General features: G+C 42.8%; 1 protein-coding gene across 1 annotated transcript in view; it reads right to left on the bottom strand.

Annotated features, from left to right (window-relative positions):
* Piezo2 (piezo type mechanosensitive ion channel component 2) overlaps positions 1–16,044 on the bottom strand; it is a 368,900-nt gene that overhangs the window by 235,366 nt on the left and 117,490 nt on the right. The window lies entirely within an intron of this gene.

Below are 16,044 nucleotides of genomic sequence, written 5' to 3'. Positions count from 1 at the left end.
ACAACCATCTGTAACTACAGTTCTTGGTGATCCAATACCCTCTTCTGACTTCCTCAGACACAAGGCTTACATGTGATCATACACAAGCAATACAGGAATAGACATGATAAAAAGTAAATGAATAATGCAAAATGGATAGTTCCAAAAGAAATAGAAACAAACCAACAACAACAATAAACGAAGTCAAAGATAATAGTACATACAATCCAGGATCACAGTTCACTTAAAACACTGAGCTATCACAAACGGAATGTTTCTTGCATCCATAGTCAACAAACATGTGCTGAAGGAAGTCACTGACCAGAGCCCAGCAAGTCACTGTAATTCTTGTGCCCTCTTCCCTCCTGCATCCTTCTCCTCGGGGACTGTGTGACCTTGTCTGAGAAACATGGCACTCCACTCAGCTGAAGCACACCTGGGTATGGGGACCAGTTCTCAGATAAAAGAAGAAACTGCCATTAAAAATGACACTTTAAGGTCCAAAGCACCATCAATAAAGACAACCAAATACAGGTTTTCTATTGTGATTCAAAAACATATCAGCTTTACGTTTTCTAACTCTTGGAGCAATACAGTGTGGGAATGTGATTAGCCACAGAAGTAAAAATCCAGCGAAAGGAAACTGAACTTGAGATAATCAAAAGCTCAGAATCTATAGAAGTAGAAGTCAGGGGCAAAGAGCCGTTGGCTCTGTTCTCAGTTCCTTTGTCATTTGGATCTGTTTCTTTTTACTGTAGAAAAGTAAGGACTGACACAGGGAATGCTTTTCTTATAAGCATTATTAATTGAGGTCAGTTTCTCACAACGGATTCAGCGGTATTCAGCACACTCACAATGTTGTGCAAACAGCCTTTCCATTGACTTCAACTTCCACATCCATCAGTCAGATTTCACACTTCCCCTCCCCCACCTCACCCCTGTGACTCTGTAGATACACCCAGTGGACACCATCATCCACATGCGGCCTCTTGTGATGAGTTTCTGTTTGGCAGGATCTTTGAATCCTGGTTTGTCTACATGGGAGCACAGTCAGTTCTTCACTCTTTATGGATAAATGAAAGTGCACCCGTCCATTGTCCCACCTTTGTGCACTTGGGCCTTTAACTGTGATGACCAGTGCTATAATGACTATTCAGACACACAGATTTGGGTATCTGCTTGAATTTATTTTATGTAGATCTCTAGAAGAGGAATTGTTACATCATTTTACAATTATATGTTAAAGGTTTTGGAAGAAATCAGCAAAGCTTTTCTAGCAAGTGTGCACTTTACATTCTCACCAGCCATGCGTGAGATTTCAGACTTTCTATGTCTGTCAACACTTGATTTCTTCACTGCATTTTATTTTCCTTGTAGCTATCCTATTGGATATCAAATGGCATCATGTCTTAGCTTTCATTTGAATTTCCCTAATAGTTAAGGAGGTGAAGTTTATGTACCTGTGCCTCTTGGCTATTTGTCTATTTTCTGTGATGAATACAATTTTGTTTGATTGGTCCATAGTTTGGCGTCCTGAACAATAGGTGAGATGTACAGCTCTGTCACAGGCTAAAGCAATTGGCCAACTAATCATAAACTGGAACTCTCCAAACAGTAGCCCAAGGTGAATCTTTTATCTTTATAAGTTGGTCATCCCAGGTATTTGTTATAGTGGCTAAGAAAGATGTCAAACACAAGGAGCATAATTCAGCCCCTAACGTTCTGTGTGCTGAATGCTCAAAGCTCCCATCCTCCTCACATGCAGCATACATTGACCCGAGCCTAAGGTTTTAACCCACGTCAGGATCAAGATCCAGACTCTAATTTCATCTGAATATACTTTGACTCAGATATGGGTAAAGCCCAACATGCCATTCATAGTGAGGGAAAATTGAACCCCCAGGTGATCATCCTTGAAAAATAGTTATCTCCTCACAATGTGACACATGAGATAGCATAATACAGATACCCCCATAATACAAATAAAACTCCCTGGTTGAGCTAGGCCATCTGGCCAATGAGCTTCAGGGATCCATATGTCATTGTACCTCCCAGCACCAGCCTTGCAGGATCAGGCTACCACCACTGACTTTCTCTATGGATGCTGAAGTTCCAAACATAGGTCCTTACATATGAGCAGCTGGCACTTAATGACCAAAGCATCCCCAGGCAGACTCGTGGTTAAATAACAAATTTATTTTCTTGCAGCTATAGAGCCTAAGATCAAGCTGTTCTTAGAGTATCTTCATCAAAGGCTCTCCTGGGCTGTGCCTGACCACTTTGACATGGTGAACATCCTGAGCAGGCTCATCCCTGCTGTCTGCACATGAACTTACATTTTCTCCTTTTAAAAGGACATCTGGATTATAAGGAGCCACTGAAATCACCTAATTGTAATTTATGTTAACCTTGAGAATGTCAGTCTCTCCACTAAGAAAGCCACATGTACCAGAATAAGGATTCACAATATAAATTAGGGGAGAATATAAATCAACTCCTAATAGAGGGAATCCTCATCTTATTTCTGATGGTAGAGGGGAAGTGTACAGCCCCTTACCATTAAGCATAATGTTAGCTGTGGGCTCCCATACACGCCTTTAATCCTGATAAGAAATTTCATTTATATTGTTAGTTCTCAGCATGTGCTTTTGCCAAATCCTACCACTATGTCAGTTGAAATGATAGGTTTTATTCAGTTTTTCTTATATATGTTCCACAATTGATTTGGGCAAGAATGTGCCTAAAATCTGGAATTATCTGATATATTAACTCACAGTAACATGAGGAAATGGGGAAAATATACAAGGACAAGCAACAGATGTGACTTCAAGAAAATTTCCAAAAGTGACCATGTTCTCAAAGAGACAAAATCAGTAACCCATGGCTAGACAGCACACTCTGTATGCACACACTGCTTCCCCAACCATCTGGATGCCAAAGAAGAAGAAATTCAAAGCTAACAAAGGAACTAAGTAGATAAGAGGGAGAATGAGGTGTTTCTAAATAAATCCTATCTTGAGTTTTAAACTTGAGGTTTTGCTGATTGATATTAAATTTCCTAAAATGGAGATCTTAAATAAAAATCACCCAAAACTATTGTCACATCACAGTCCATATAGGAAGGAGGTTTTAAAAACCACTTTCTCATTGGTTTTAAGGCTCACTCCATGAGATGAGATCCACACCTGACGCTGCTAAAGTGGCCAAGAACCTGAGGCTTGCCAGGCCATGAGCCTAGGAGCAAACCTAGACTACTATTCTGCTAAAAGAACATGACATAAAATGATTCCTAATGACATACTGCCATTCCCATAGATCAGTACATCATTCCATCCCTATCAGAGAAGCTTCTTCTTCTCATAGATGGGAACTAGCCCAGAGTTGTAGCTGAGCAACATGCAGAGAGAGACTTTGGAGCACTCAGACCTACGTGAGAAGTCTTCACCAAATCTGTCCCCTCAGGGATCAGCGCTGTATGTGGAAGAGGAATTAGAAAGAATTCAAGAGTCAGAGATGATGGATGACTCCAAGGAAACTGTCCTCCAGGTATAACAGGACCAGTGCACGCATGGATTCACAGAGACTGGTAGCATGAACAAGACCTGAACAGGTTTAAGCCAGAGGGGATCCCAGCACTGATATGGCTAAGTGGAAACAAGCTCTCACTCCTTAAAAAGAAGCTATTTTTGGGTTTGGTTTGTTTGTTTGTTTGTTTGTTTGTTTGTTTTGTTTTGTTTAATCTTGTTTGTCCATTTGTTTTGGTCTTATTGGTCTTTTGCTTGTCTATTTCGATTTCCATTTGGAGATATATAAAGAAACACATGAAACATGCGTTGATACAAAATTGAAAGTTTTTTCATAAGCTGGAAATGGAGTTGGGTATAGATAGTGACCAGCTGGAAGAAGATGCCTGAAACTAAGAAGCCAAGCTTCTAGGCACATGAAACTCAGCAGTTCAAATGATGGCTGCTTCATTAGCATCAAGGTAATAGAAATGGAGGGAAACACCCACAGCTTCTCTCCATCTTCATCCTCACGCTGGGGCCATCCTTCAGCACACACCCAAACCTTTTGTGATGAAGACAGTGATTCATAAGACAGCTAATGTCCACAATGCAGGAGTGACCAGAGGAAGGGGTGACAGCCTCATTTCTCCAGTACTTTCCACTTTCCTGAGAGGTCAGAGTTTCCACTGTGTGCCTGCAACCCAGCCATGGAATCCCCACCACTTCCAGCACTCAATTCTCCCCAGCACCAGTCCAGTCCAGACTCTCAATTTTACTTGATTGGCATATGAATGGAGAAAAAAGTAGGCTCTCCTCCCCTCCTCTCCTTTTATGTTATTATTTAATAACTCAAAAATGGACTTATTTTGTTGTATATGTATGAGTTGTTTGCCTGCATATCTGTATTGCAACGCATGTATGCCTGATGTTCACAGAGGTTAAAAGGAGTCAGATCCCCCGGAACTAGAGTTTCCCCTAGAGTTACAGATAATGGTGAGCCATCATGTGGGTGCTGAGAACTGAGCCTAGGTCCCCCACAAGAACAACAAATGCCTTAACCACTGAGCCATCTCTCCAAAATCTTGGTAACTTTTAAAGTGTTAGAATCTCTTCCAAAACTTGTTGCTCAATGAAAAAGATGGAAGCAGTATCCATGGTGTATAGGGGATTGATGGTCAAGGACCATGAGAAGGGAACTAAAGGCTGCAGCAGCATCTTTTCACATCTCCCCGCCTCTGAACTCACTACTTGATTCTGCAACATCCTTCCTTACAAACTGACCCCCGGGAACTCTTCTGGCCTCTTGTGGTGAATAAGGTTTATAGGATTCTGACACTTGGGGATATGTTCCTGTAATGTTAGCTCCTGTCCTAGGTTGGGTTACCAGGAAATAGCACTGAGACAGAGATTTGACTCCAGAAGTTTCTGGTGGACATCTATACTTCCTGCCACTGATCCACGAAAAAGCTGCCACCTGTATTCCAAACTGTCATCCTGAGGCTGAGTGAGAGGTTACTATCATCTTTTTTCTTTGGTGTCTTTGGCCCTGACAGAGATGCAATTGCCATCCAACACTGAGGGGCAGAGGGAACCCTGTAGGAAACTCTAAGCCCAGGAAAAAGACAAATATCAAAGCTATAGAAGCTGGAGCACAGCCCTGAACTGCTTCCTTGGGAGTTGGATGCATACCAGTCCTTAAGAAGGGTTTAGAACTGACACTAAAGGGGTGAGCTACTCCATCCCAGCACTGACCAGAAAACTCATGTAGGCTGACCCGAGATAAGTGTGATGTAGGCAAGGCAGCTTCCTACAGGTAAAGATCACAGGGGAGGAGCTCAGAAATGAACATGATGGACCAGCCACTCCTGCTTGGAGGACTAGATGTGGGCTTGTTAGGGAGATTGATGTGGCACAGGACAGACCCGCTGAGGCTTCCTGGTCTAGTCACTGATTGGTCTCAGGGGCACGTGAACATTGCAATGGCAGGGACTACCTTCAGCACACAGTCACAAGCTTAGCAAAGACTTTGTCACTAACAGAGGATTTTTATCCCTCGTCTACCCACCTTGCCATGATTTTTCTGGTAGACATTTATATGCATACTGCTACTGAGCCATAGAAAAGCTGATGACATCTCTTGACATATTTAATTCACACTACTACAGGAAGGCTGAGTGAGAGCATACTCTTGCCTTTGTCCTTTGTCTCTTTGGCCCTGGCAGAGATGCTACTGCCATCTGACACTGAGGGACACACTTCTTACCTTCCATTATGGGGTTGACTGAGTTTGATGACACATCATGTGACCATTTCCAGGTGTCAGCTGCTGGGACAGTTGCCTTTCACAGCTCTCCCTGCTGGCCCATCTGTAACTGCTGTCACAGTTTGGATAACTGTTTCTCATAGGACCATGAGCTCAAGGTTCAATTCCCACGGTGATGCTACTGAGAGACAATGGAACCTTTAGGGAAGTGGATCTCAGAGGAGATACTTGTATCTTTAGAAATATGCCAGTTGTGGAGCCTGAATAAAGGAAAGAGATGAAGCTACTCAATCCTGGACTTCCAGCTTCCTAAACTGAGATCTACAACTGCATCTGTGGTGGTTCGAATGGGGATGGTCCCCAAAGACTCATATATTTGAATGTTTGGTCACCAGGGAATGGCACTATTTAGAAGGGTGGCCTTGTTGGAGGAGGGTGGCTTTGTTAGAGGAAGTATGTTACTGGGGAGCAATTTTTGAAGTTTCAAGTGCTCAAGCCAGGCCTAGTGTCTCACTCTCTCTTTCTGTTGCCTGCCTATCTAGATATGTAACTCTCAGCTCCTTCTTCAGCACCGTGTCTGCCTTTGTGCCATCATGCTTCCTGCCATGACAATAATGGACTGAACCTATGAACTTAAGCCAGTCCCAGTGAAATGTTTTCCTTTCTGAGTGCTGCTGTATCTGCAGTGTCTTCTCACCGCAATGAAACTCTAAGACACCACCTGCTTACCTTATACAGCACCTAGCTTCTGACGTTTGGTTACAGTAATCAAAAACAGTCTAAGACAAATACTGAAATAAATGTAAGCTGAGTTTAGTAGTAGTCATTTAATAAATAATAATATACTAAATAATAATTTAATAAAGTTAAAATAATTTAACTAATAGACTTAAAGATAATTCAATAAATAATAATTTAATAAATCACATCTTATCCCATGAACAAGACACTTCTTTATAACTAAAAAATATGGCATTCCATTAAAAGATGAGTCCCAGACATAAAAATATCTTCATTCCATTATTTGAGCAGATCGTTATACAAACCAAGCCCCAGATTTGCTAGATAAATTTAGTGAATTTGATATTACTGAGTTACTCATCTAAAATGGAGGACACAGCAACAAAGATAAACTTAAAATAATACTTATGAGACACGGAAGGGAGAATGAGAAAATTCTATCACACATTTGAGTTCCAGGAAAACAGCAAGAACAAGGGGGAAATGTTGATCTTCTAATTGTTTATCTGATAATTAGTTTATGGTATAAATAATTGCTTCACTGCTACCATGTGCTGGGCATCTTACATCTGGACTGTGAGCCCTCCAGCATGGAACAAGACCAGGTAGTCTGTGCCCTGAGTCCACACTAGCAGATGCTACATGAAAGACAGAGACATTTAGAAACTAGATATGACACTGTTACTTGAGTTGACCAAACCAAAACATAGACACACAAGTGTGTGCAGGGTGAAGGAACCAAAGCCTACTACAGAGCAGGACATACTATGTGCTTATTTCTGAGGGCCAGAGATGTTTCCAGCTTTGGGGGAAACACACTTTGTTGATGCAGCTCAGTGTTGGGCTTGTAACAGAGCAGTATCACAGCTAATGCGTGAGCATATTGCTCGTGGCTGGTACTATAATTTGGATTCTGAATGTTGCCCAAAGGGTTGCCATAGAAGGCTTGTTCCTAGCACAGAACCTAATGGGAGGCTTTAAAGCATTTAAAAGGTGGGGCCTGGAGGTCATGAAGTCACTGGATGGGTGGGTGCTCTTGAAGGCAGTAATGGGAACTTAGATGAGGAAACTAAATAGTCATTGGAGGTTGATGGAGAAAGGGAACTAGGTAGAAGAAGAGGTGAGGAGGAAGACAGAGAGGGCAAATAGGTGTGGGGAGGGGGACAAGAGAAGGCTGGGAAACTAAATAGTCATTGGAGGTTGATGGAGAAAGGGAACTGGGTAGAAGAAGAGGCCTGGGAAGGGAAAGGATATGGGGAGTGTATGACGGTAACCCTATCTGAGATTCCTACCAGAGGGGGATATAGAGCCTGAAGTGGCCACCTCCTATCATAAAGCAGTACTTCCCCAGGAGTGAGGGGGACATCAATCTACCCACAAAACCTTCAAGATGTGCAAGGATAAAAATGGAGCAGAGACTGGGATGGAGCAGCTTTCCATGACTGCCCTAACTGGAGACCCATCCCACGGGAGAGAGCCAACCCCTGATGCTATTAACGATACTCCGTTATGCTTGCAGACAGGAACATAGTATAACTGTGTCCTGGGAGGCTTCATCCAGCAGCAGATGGAGGCAGATTCAGAGACCCACAGCCAAACATCAAGCTGAGCCTGGAAAATCTTGTGGAAGAGTAGGGGATATTAGTGAACAAGTCAGAGGGGTCAAGGACATCCCAAGAAGACCCACAGAGTCAACGAACCTGTGGCCATGGAGGCTCACAGAGCCTGGACTACCAACCAGGGAGCATGCAGGGGCTGGACCTAGAACCCCTACACACTTGTAGCAAATGCACAGCCTAGTCTTCATATGGGTCTCCTAACAAGTGGAGTGGTCTGACTCTGTTCCCTGCCATATGGATTCCCTCCCCCTACTTGGACGGCCTGGATGGGCCTCAGTGAGAGAGTATGTGCCTAGTCCTCCTGGGACTAGATGCCCTGGGTCATGGTGGAGTGGTACCCAAGGGAGGCTCCCCTTCAGAGAAGAGGAGAGGGCAATGGGGGGAGGAACTTAGAAGGGTGGGGCTTAGAAGAGAGGAAGGAAAGGTGATAGGGATGGAAAGTAAATTAAAAAAATTTTAATCCCCTTTCTCTTTATGTAATCTGATATATTTTGTTAAGAGTCTCTGGAAGATGACACACCTGTGGTTCAATAAAATCTCCAAGATGCTTATGTGTTGTGAAATACTTTTCTCTTAATTTTTTTCAAAACATTTAAATTAGTTCCTTAAATGTACAAAACCATTCATAGATACAGGAAGCTTTGGACTTGTGGTTGTCATTTGCTGACCCCTGTGCTAAAAGAAGAAAGAATATTTGAAAGCAAAATGTTTATGAGAATAAATAAACAGAAAACCCTGTATTTAGCTACTCAAGAAATTTCCTATCCAGCACCCCAGTAATTCCATGACAGCGGAGCGCTGTTCCTGTCTCCCCAGGTGCCTTCACATTTGACCAGATGATAAACACCATGTTCCTTCCTGTTAGTGCCCATGCTGCTCAGCTCCTGGACGATGACTCCATGACATTTCACCTTCTGTAATTTCACCATGTCCAGAGAAAAACTCAGGTCAAATATTAGAAGTCAGTTCTGAAAGATATGCTGAAGCTTTAATGTCCTAAGGTAGCTAGATATTTTGTGGAACTATTTTATTAGAGGGCATAGAAAGGCCCAGCAGAGATAAACGCATCAGAAGACACAACCTTGTGTACAAATACTTGAGATTTCTAAAAACTAAAAAGCAAGCCAAACTGGGTAGTTTATCTCAAAGTACTCACGTATAATGGTGTTCTTTGCATGTTCTCCTGGCTTGGTGGTGGTAGGTCTCAAAGAAACCCAGGACAAATGGCTAACTGAGGAGCCTATTTAATGTATTAAAGCAGACACTGGTCACAGGTTTCTCCCAGCATCTCTCTCTACTCACAAGCACCCATGATGACATGATCCTGACAGGCAACCCCACCCCCTACCCCAGATCTCTCTAGCTCCGGGCTTTGCTTCCCTTGCCTCGGCTTCTCTTCTCAATATCACTCAGCCATTTTGGCTTCTGTGTTCTCTTGGCCTCTCTGTTCCCATGTTGTCTGTCTTCCCTCCCCTTCCCTCTCTCTTCTCTTCCTCTTTTTGCTCTTTCAATCTTTCCTTCCTCTTAAGGCCCAGTTCAGTGTGGATCTTTCCAGATACCTTCAGTTCAGTATGGACCCTTCCAGATACCTCTGGCAGTTTTCTCCCTCATACCTACAATAAACTTTCTCCTCAATGATACAGAGGAACAGCCATGTCCTCGATTCTTTATTCAACTGGTGCTGAAACTGGGATCATGCACACACACACACACACACACACACACACACACACACACAGACACACACACATCCAGGACCAATGGCTAACTGGTGGGAAACAGGCCAGTGGGAAACATTCAGTCTAGATGGGAAGAATTTTCTTTGGTGTGTCTACTGATTGTCCCAATTAGAGACATGGAAGTAAAGGGTGCCATGAGACATTTTACCTCCTGTCCATCCTCAGGAATGTATTCTTAGGTGGAGACACAGTACATCTTGCATTTATTAACTTCAAGGAGTGACATCTTTGAGGATTAGTAGTCAGGACTAGTAATTTGGGTATTTACTAGGTACAGCTTCAATTTTTCCAGATTTGAGAGCTAGCCTTACCCCACCTCTAATACTGGGATTTCACAAATAGCTCAGCCCTCCTGTCCTGTATATACATCCTCTACAGAGTTCATAGCACTCATATTGACCAAAGTGGCCACTTGGGAATAAAAGGCTGAGACACTTTTGGATAGCTTATAAGATGAGATGAATGGGTTACCTTGGGTAGCTGGGCTAAGGAGAAAGAAGAATCTGCAAAGTACAACACCAAGACAAAGTTTGGTCTGTTCATGTAATCAAATCAACCTTTAAAAAAAAGTCATTTGAAGCATAAGAGCCAATTTGTGCATTTCCTGAAGTGGTCATCCTGTGAGCTCCTTGAGGGAGGAACCATGGGCACCCCTCTGGACACTTCTAGTACTGTGCTTTGCACTTAATGGATCCCATTAAACGTTCCTGAAGGGACATAATAAGAACTGAGGATCACATACAAGAGGAAAGTGCTCCCTGTGTGCTGATGTCACTACGTGTTGGCAACAATGTGTCACATTAGGCCAACAAGAAGAGCTCATTTTTCTGGGTATTTTATTAAGCCACGTTTGCCAAGTTCTATACCAAGGGACCTATAAATGACAATGAATGGGCAGAAAACAATTAGGAGTCTCTTCCTTCTCAGCAGGCTCATTCCCTGTAGTGCATTTACATAGCAATTAGCAGATGTGCCCTGCAAAGGGTTGTCCACAAGTCCCTTCAGGAGAGCAATGACTTGGACTCTGAAGTTTCTACCCTGCTGCATGTCATTCTCTCAGGCCAAAGAGAACACTGGCTTTCTCTCTTTTTTCACTTATCTTCTTGAGAGCACTAGTTCAATGCTGACTGCTTGCCGGGCACAGAACTTCATATAAAGAAAAATGCAAGACTTTGGTTTCATGTGAACCAGGACCAAGGGGTCAACTGAGGACTGCATTAAGGTATGCTAGGGTTCCAGGATGCAGCCCAGAATACTGCCTGTCCAAGGCAGGGGCATCTTGGGCACTGCCACTGTGCACTTGACTGCTCTCTTCACCGGTTCCTGGGTACACATGTTCACCATGGTGACACGAGAGCTTCACTGGCCAAGAGAAGGGACTTTCTGTACTATCTTGATTTTCCCACAGGCAACACACACCAGGTTACTATGACAGCCTTGGGGCCCATCATGTTTATTTTCACTGACCCTGGATTTTCCTCTTGTGCCTTGAAAGCCAAGTCAGGGCAGTTGCTGACCGGCACTGTGTTCTGCTCCTTGTGTGTGCTCCCAAACATCTGGACGATGACTCATCTGCCAGGGAGTCTCCCGGAAAGACAGATGGTCCCCAGCTTCTCTCCATCACACCTCAGGAAAGCAACCTTTTAATTAATGGGTCCGTTGCTATAGTGATATTTCCATCTACTAGTGAAGCTGGCAAAAGGACAATTCAGTTTCTGCTTCCAGATCTTCAGTGCCTCTCTGTTCTTTGCCTAGGTCTAAGATTAGATGCCCTCCTCTAAGAACGACTTTCATTGTTAGCAAGGTGGAGTGGATACCCTTCTCTACATGATAGAGCCTAGTTCCCTGTTCTCAAAGGGTTTCCTCCTCCTCTTCCTCTTCTTCTCCTACTCCTCCTTGTCGTCATCGTCGTTGTCATCATCGTCGTCATCATCATCAGCTGAGTTTCTCTCTTAAATACAAGACTCATGATTTGAAGGTCATGCTCAACTCAGAAAAGTATTTAGCTGAAGGCACATGATAAATCCTATTTGAATGGATGCATACATGAGAGGGCTGCCACTGAAAACCCTTCTAAGTGATAAATGAATTAGCATGCATATGTATTGGGAACTTGGAGCATGCAAGGTAAGATATTCAACTGTCACCGGGAAAAGCAAGCATGGTAGTGTGTGGCAGGGGAAGGACCCAGTAATACTTGCCTCAAGGATGTTAAATTCATGAGTTCATGTTTCTACCTAGTATTGTGTTGGCCTATTAGCCTGGATGTCACATTTTTGCACTGCTGGGAATCAAAGAAGCTGAAGAACGTGGGACTTCTATATCTTGATTTTCAAGTCATCTTTTCTTCTGTGTTTTCCCTCCTTTGCTCCCTCCCTCTTTCCTTCTTTGGACATACATGTCAACATGTATTCCTTTCCAACCGTCTATGACTTGACTCTTAGGTATGTTTGTATAGTGAAACTCTCTCCTTAATAACACATAATTGAGCTAGATATAGTGGCACACACCTTTAATACCAGTTTTCTGGAGGTAAGACCCTGAATTTGAGGCCAACTTGGTCTACATAGTACAGGCCAGTCAGGGATACATAGTCAGAGACCTTCTCTCAATCATCTACTAGTTTCTTGGTGTCTTTCTGTCTCTCTGTCTCTCTGTCTCTGTCTCTCTCTATCTCTCTCTGTGTCTCTGTGTGTGTGTATGTGTGTGTTATATTCAAGTGTCTTTCATAAATAACTAGTTTCTTTTCAATTTTAACTTTGACCTTAAATATTTAGGAAATAAATAAAAATCTATGAGTGATTGAAAAAAATGTTATCAAAACAAATTGGTAAGTAAAGCTCCCAGATTTAGTAAAAATAGACTCATTTGTTAATAAGATTTATACTCCTAAGTGCCGTGATGTTTCACTGTCTAGGGTAAAATATAGAAGAGATAATATAAAGGTCCAGAACTTCGATGCACAGTGTGTTGTGTCTCAGCAAGTATGTGCACCTGGGGACTCACCCCGAGGACACAGGCATGGACCCAGGCACTACCCAGTATGCTTTTTATGGGCTCCTTCACTCATCTCTCACTCTGCCGAGGACTGAGGTTTAGTGAACCCTGACAGAACAAGTACACAGAAATATTACTCTGGGAGGCCATGAGGAAGCTTCCAAAAGTCTCAGAAGAGAGGAAACTTAGGTTGCCAAAGAGATATGTCAAAGGAAAATGTGGTAGTTTGAATAAAACTGGCCCCTACAGGACCACAGAGAATGGGACTCTTAGGAGATGTGGCCTTGTTGGAGGAAGTGCATCACAAGGGCACAGGCTTTACGGACTCAAACACTCAAGCCAGGTCTAAAAACATTCACTTCCCGCTGCCTACCAATCCAGATGCAGAACTCTCAGCCCCTTCTCCAACACCATGTCTGCCTGTGTGCTCCCATGACGATAGCAGACCCAACTTCTAAAACTGTAATCCAGCCCCAAGTAAATGCTTTCCTTTTTTGAGAGTTGCCATGGTCCTGGTGTCTCTTCACAGCAATAAAGCCCTAACTAAGACAGAGAGTAAAACCAAAAGAAGATAGAAGAAGCATCATCCTATCTGAGAAAGCCAGCAGATGCTGGAACCAAGTTTCATGGTGTTGAAGCTACAAGGTCAAGAATTTCAACAAGAATTTTGTTCTCATTGAAACTGGCCCTCAAAAACAAAGGCAAACACAAAACACAGTTTTGCAAATGAAAAAAAAAAAGACTGAATGGAATGCCATCACAAGACCTGCCCAGAAGTCACAGTAAAAGGCAGCTCAAGTCTGCAGAAAGGGAAAAGGAATCCAGACACAGCATACAGAAATATCAACAGCTACAGAGTAGCCCACTGGCTCCTGGATGCCCCTGCTGGGTACACCTTCCTGCTCACTGGCAGACGCTGTGTTTCTGTGACCAATACATGTTGAGAATTACTTATCTAAGATATACGGGGCTGTGAGTGCTTGGGATATTTCTAGTCTTTTAGATCTAGAAGTTTTTACATAGACTCTTTCAGTTAAGCATCTAAATCTAAAGCATTCCAAACTCTAACCGTGCTCGAACACCATGACAGCCTAAGGATGCTGAGCCTGGACATGTATGAATCTGAGAGTAGGTAAATGCATATTTCTTCTATGAGGAATTTCCTACCCATCACTTACCGAGCTGCAAACTCTATTAATTTGGGAATGCCCTCATTAAATAGGATAGTTTTGCTGGGTAAGGTATAGAATAATCAAACTATAGTGACTGTCTTTCTACCACAACAGTGACCTAACTTGAGGCCTCAAGATACTATCTCTGTCTCAAAAAAAAAAAAAAATCCCAGAGGCTCTGAAACAGCAAATGCTCTTGTCTGCATTAGCTGAGGCTCTGAAACAGCAAATGCTCTTGTCTGCATTAGCTGAGGCTCTGAAACAGCACATGTTCTTGTCTGCATTAGCTTGCATTATCAGCACGACTTAGCTCTGTGACAGCCTAGCTTCCTGTACATTTCCTGGTTCAATGATAGTCTTCCAGTACCTGCTTTGCAAACTGTCAAACATCTGCCTTTGTCTGCTCACAGACCCTACTCACTCTTCAGTTTAGCTCACTGGTTTGTCTGTGCACTTTGGTTTTTATCCAGGGTAATGGATGCGACAAGACTTCTTTCCATGGTTCTATGTACTCCAAATCGCCATTGTAGCCTGAAGTGCCACGTTTACACATCTCTTAGCCGTTTCTATATCTACTCTCACAATTGATGACTGTGGTTTCTATCCCAGAATTATGTTGGGACCATGTGAAGAGCAACAGTGAAGCATTGATGTCTCAGAGTGCTAGCTGGCTAAAGGGTGGCTGTGTGTGTGTGTGTTTGTTTCTGTGTGTAAGTGTATATGTGTGCAATAGCAATTAAAGATTGCATTTTGGAGTCTTCCTGCCTCTAGTAGTAATCTTCCAGATAATGAATTCAGTCTGGAAATAAACAATTTTATAAACATTGGTTTTGTGAACTATTTTACTATTCTCTGTGTTAGAGACAGAACCCTGCTATCTAACTACTTATGTGATTTCTGTCTAACTCCTTCAAGCTTTGTAAACCTCTTGCTATTTAAACTAGAAACTGTCTTAGAGTGGCCACTGTGGTGGGTGTCACCATTACTTAACTGGACAGAGTAGCCAAGAGTTCTTCTCAAACAGCTTCTTGTTTGATTGCTGGGTCTCTAAAGAGTGCAGCGCTTAAGTAGTCTAGAGATCTTTAAAAACAGGATGTGCAGATTCGAGCCCAGAAGTTTCAACCCATTGCTTCCAGTCAGTCAAATCATGTGTAAACGTTCCTCAAGTAGATCTGGGGTAAGCCAGGAATGAGAGGCTCTGTGTAAGAGAAGGGCAGATCTGGCTCAGCAGCTAGGCAATCGAAAAAGCAGGGATGTTCTGGTTTGTTCTCTTTACTGACAATCTACACAGGCCTGACTTTTGAAAGATCGTTTAATTTCTTTGGTATTTAAACAGAACAACAATATATCTAGAGTGTAGTAAACACCAATGCATTAGAGGCTGAATTACATCCCCTTCAAAAAACTTATGTCCTAATGCCAGGCCCTTGGAATAAGGCTGTACTTGGAGAGGCATTTAAGACAACATGAGGCCCCATTAGCATCAGTGCCTTCTTTCTAAGAAGAGGAGATTAGCACATGGGTCTGCTTACACAGGAGGACAAGAGAATTCAGGAGAACTCTACTTGCAGACTCCAGATTCCAGCTACAGAAGCACAAGAAAATGAACATGCTTACCACCAAGTTTATGGCATTCTGTTACAGCAGAGAAGAGGATACTCACTACATAAAAAGCAAGTAATAATTACAAAAGGATTTCTAAATTCTCAAGAATTTCTTACTCAGTAAGCCACCAACTAGAGCATGACAAAGGACTATTGTCTTTTGTTCATTCCTTGTGGACTGAACATCCAGTAGTCACAGACACCAGGGATGCCATGGCTAATCCTTCCATTACTTTGCATGTGAGAGGGAAAAAATCTAAAGCCAACATCCAAAGTTGTGAAATGGAGCCATTTGGGATGCAGTCTGTTCCATAGCATCCCTGCAAGGAGATGGCTAAAGATTCAGTACCCTGGGAATGTTCAGTACATAATACACATCTCAGCGTGACCGGCTCCTGACTGCACAGCCATCTGAGGGTCATGC

The sequence above is a fragment of the Grammomys surdaster genome, unplaced genomic scaffold (assembly GCF_004785775.1).
Source record: "Grammomys surdaster isolate TR1022 unplaced genomic scaffold, NIH_TR_1.0 239, whole genome shotgun sequence".
Classification (NCBI taxonomy): domain Eukaryota; kingdom Metazoa; phylum Chordata; class Mammalia; order Rodentia; family Muridae; genus Grammomys; species Grammomys surdaster.
Note: the sequence above shows the minus strand (reverse complement) of the source record. Positions and strands in the feature narration are given on the sequence as shown.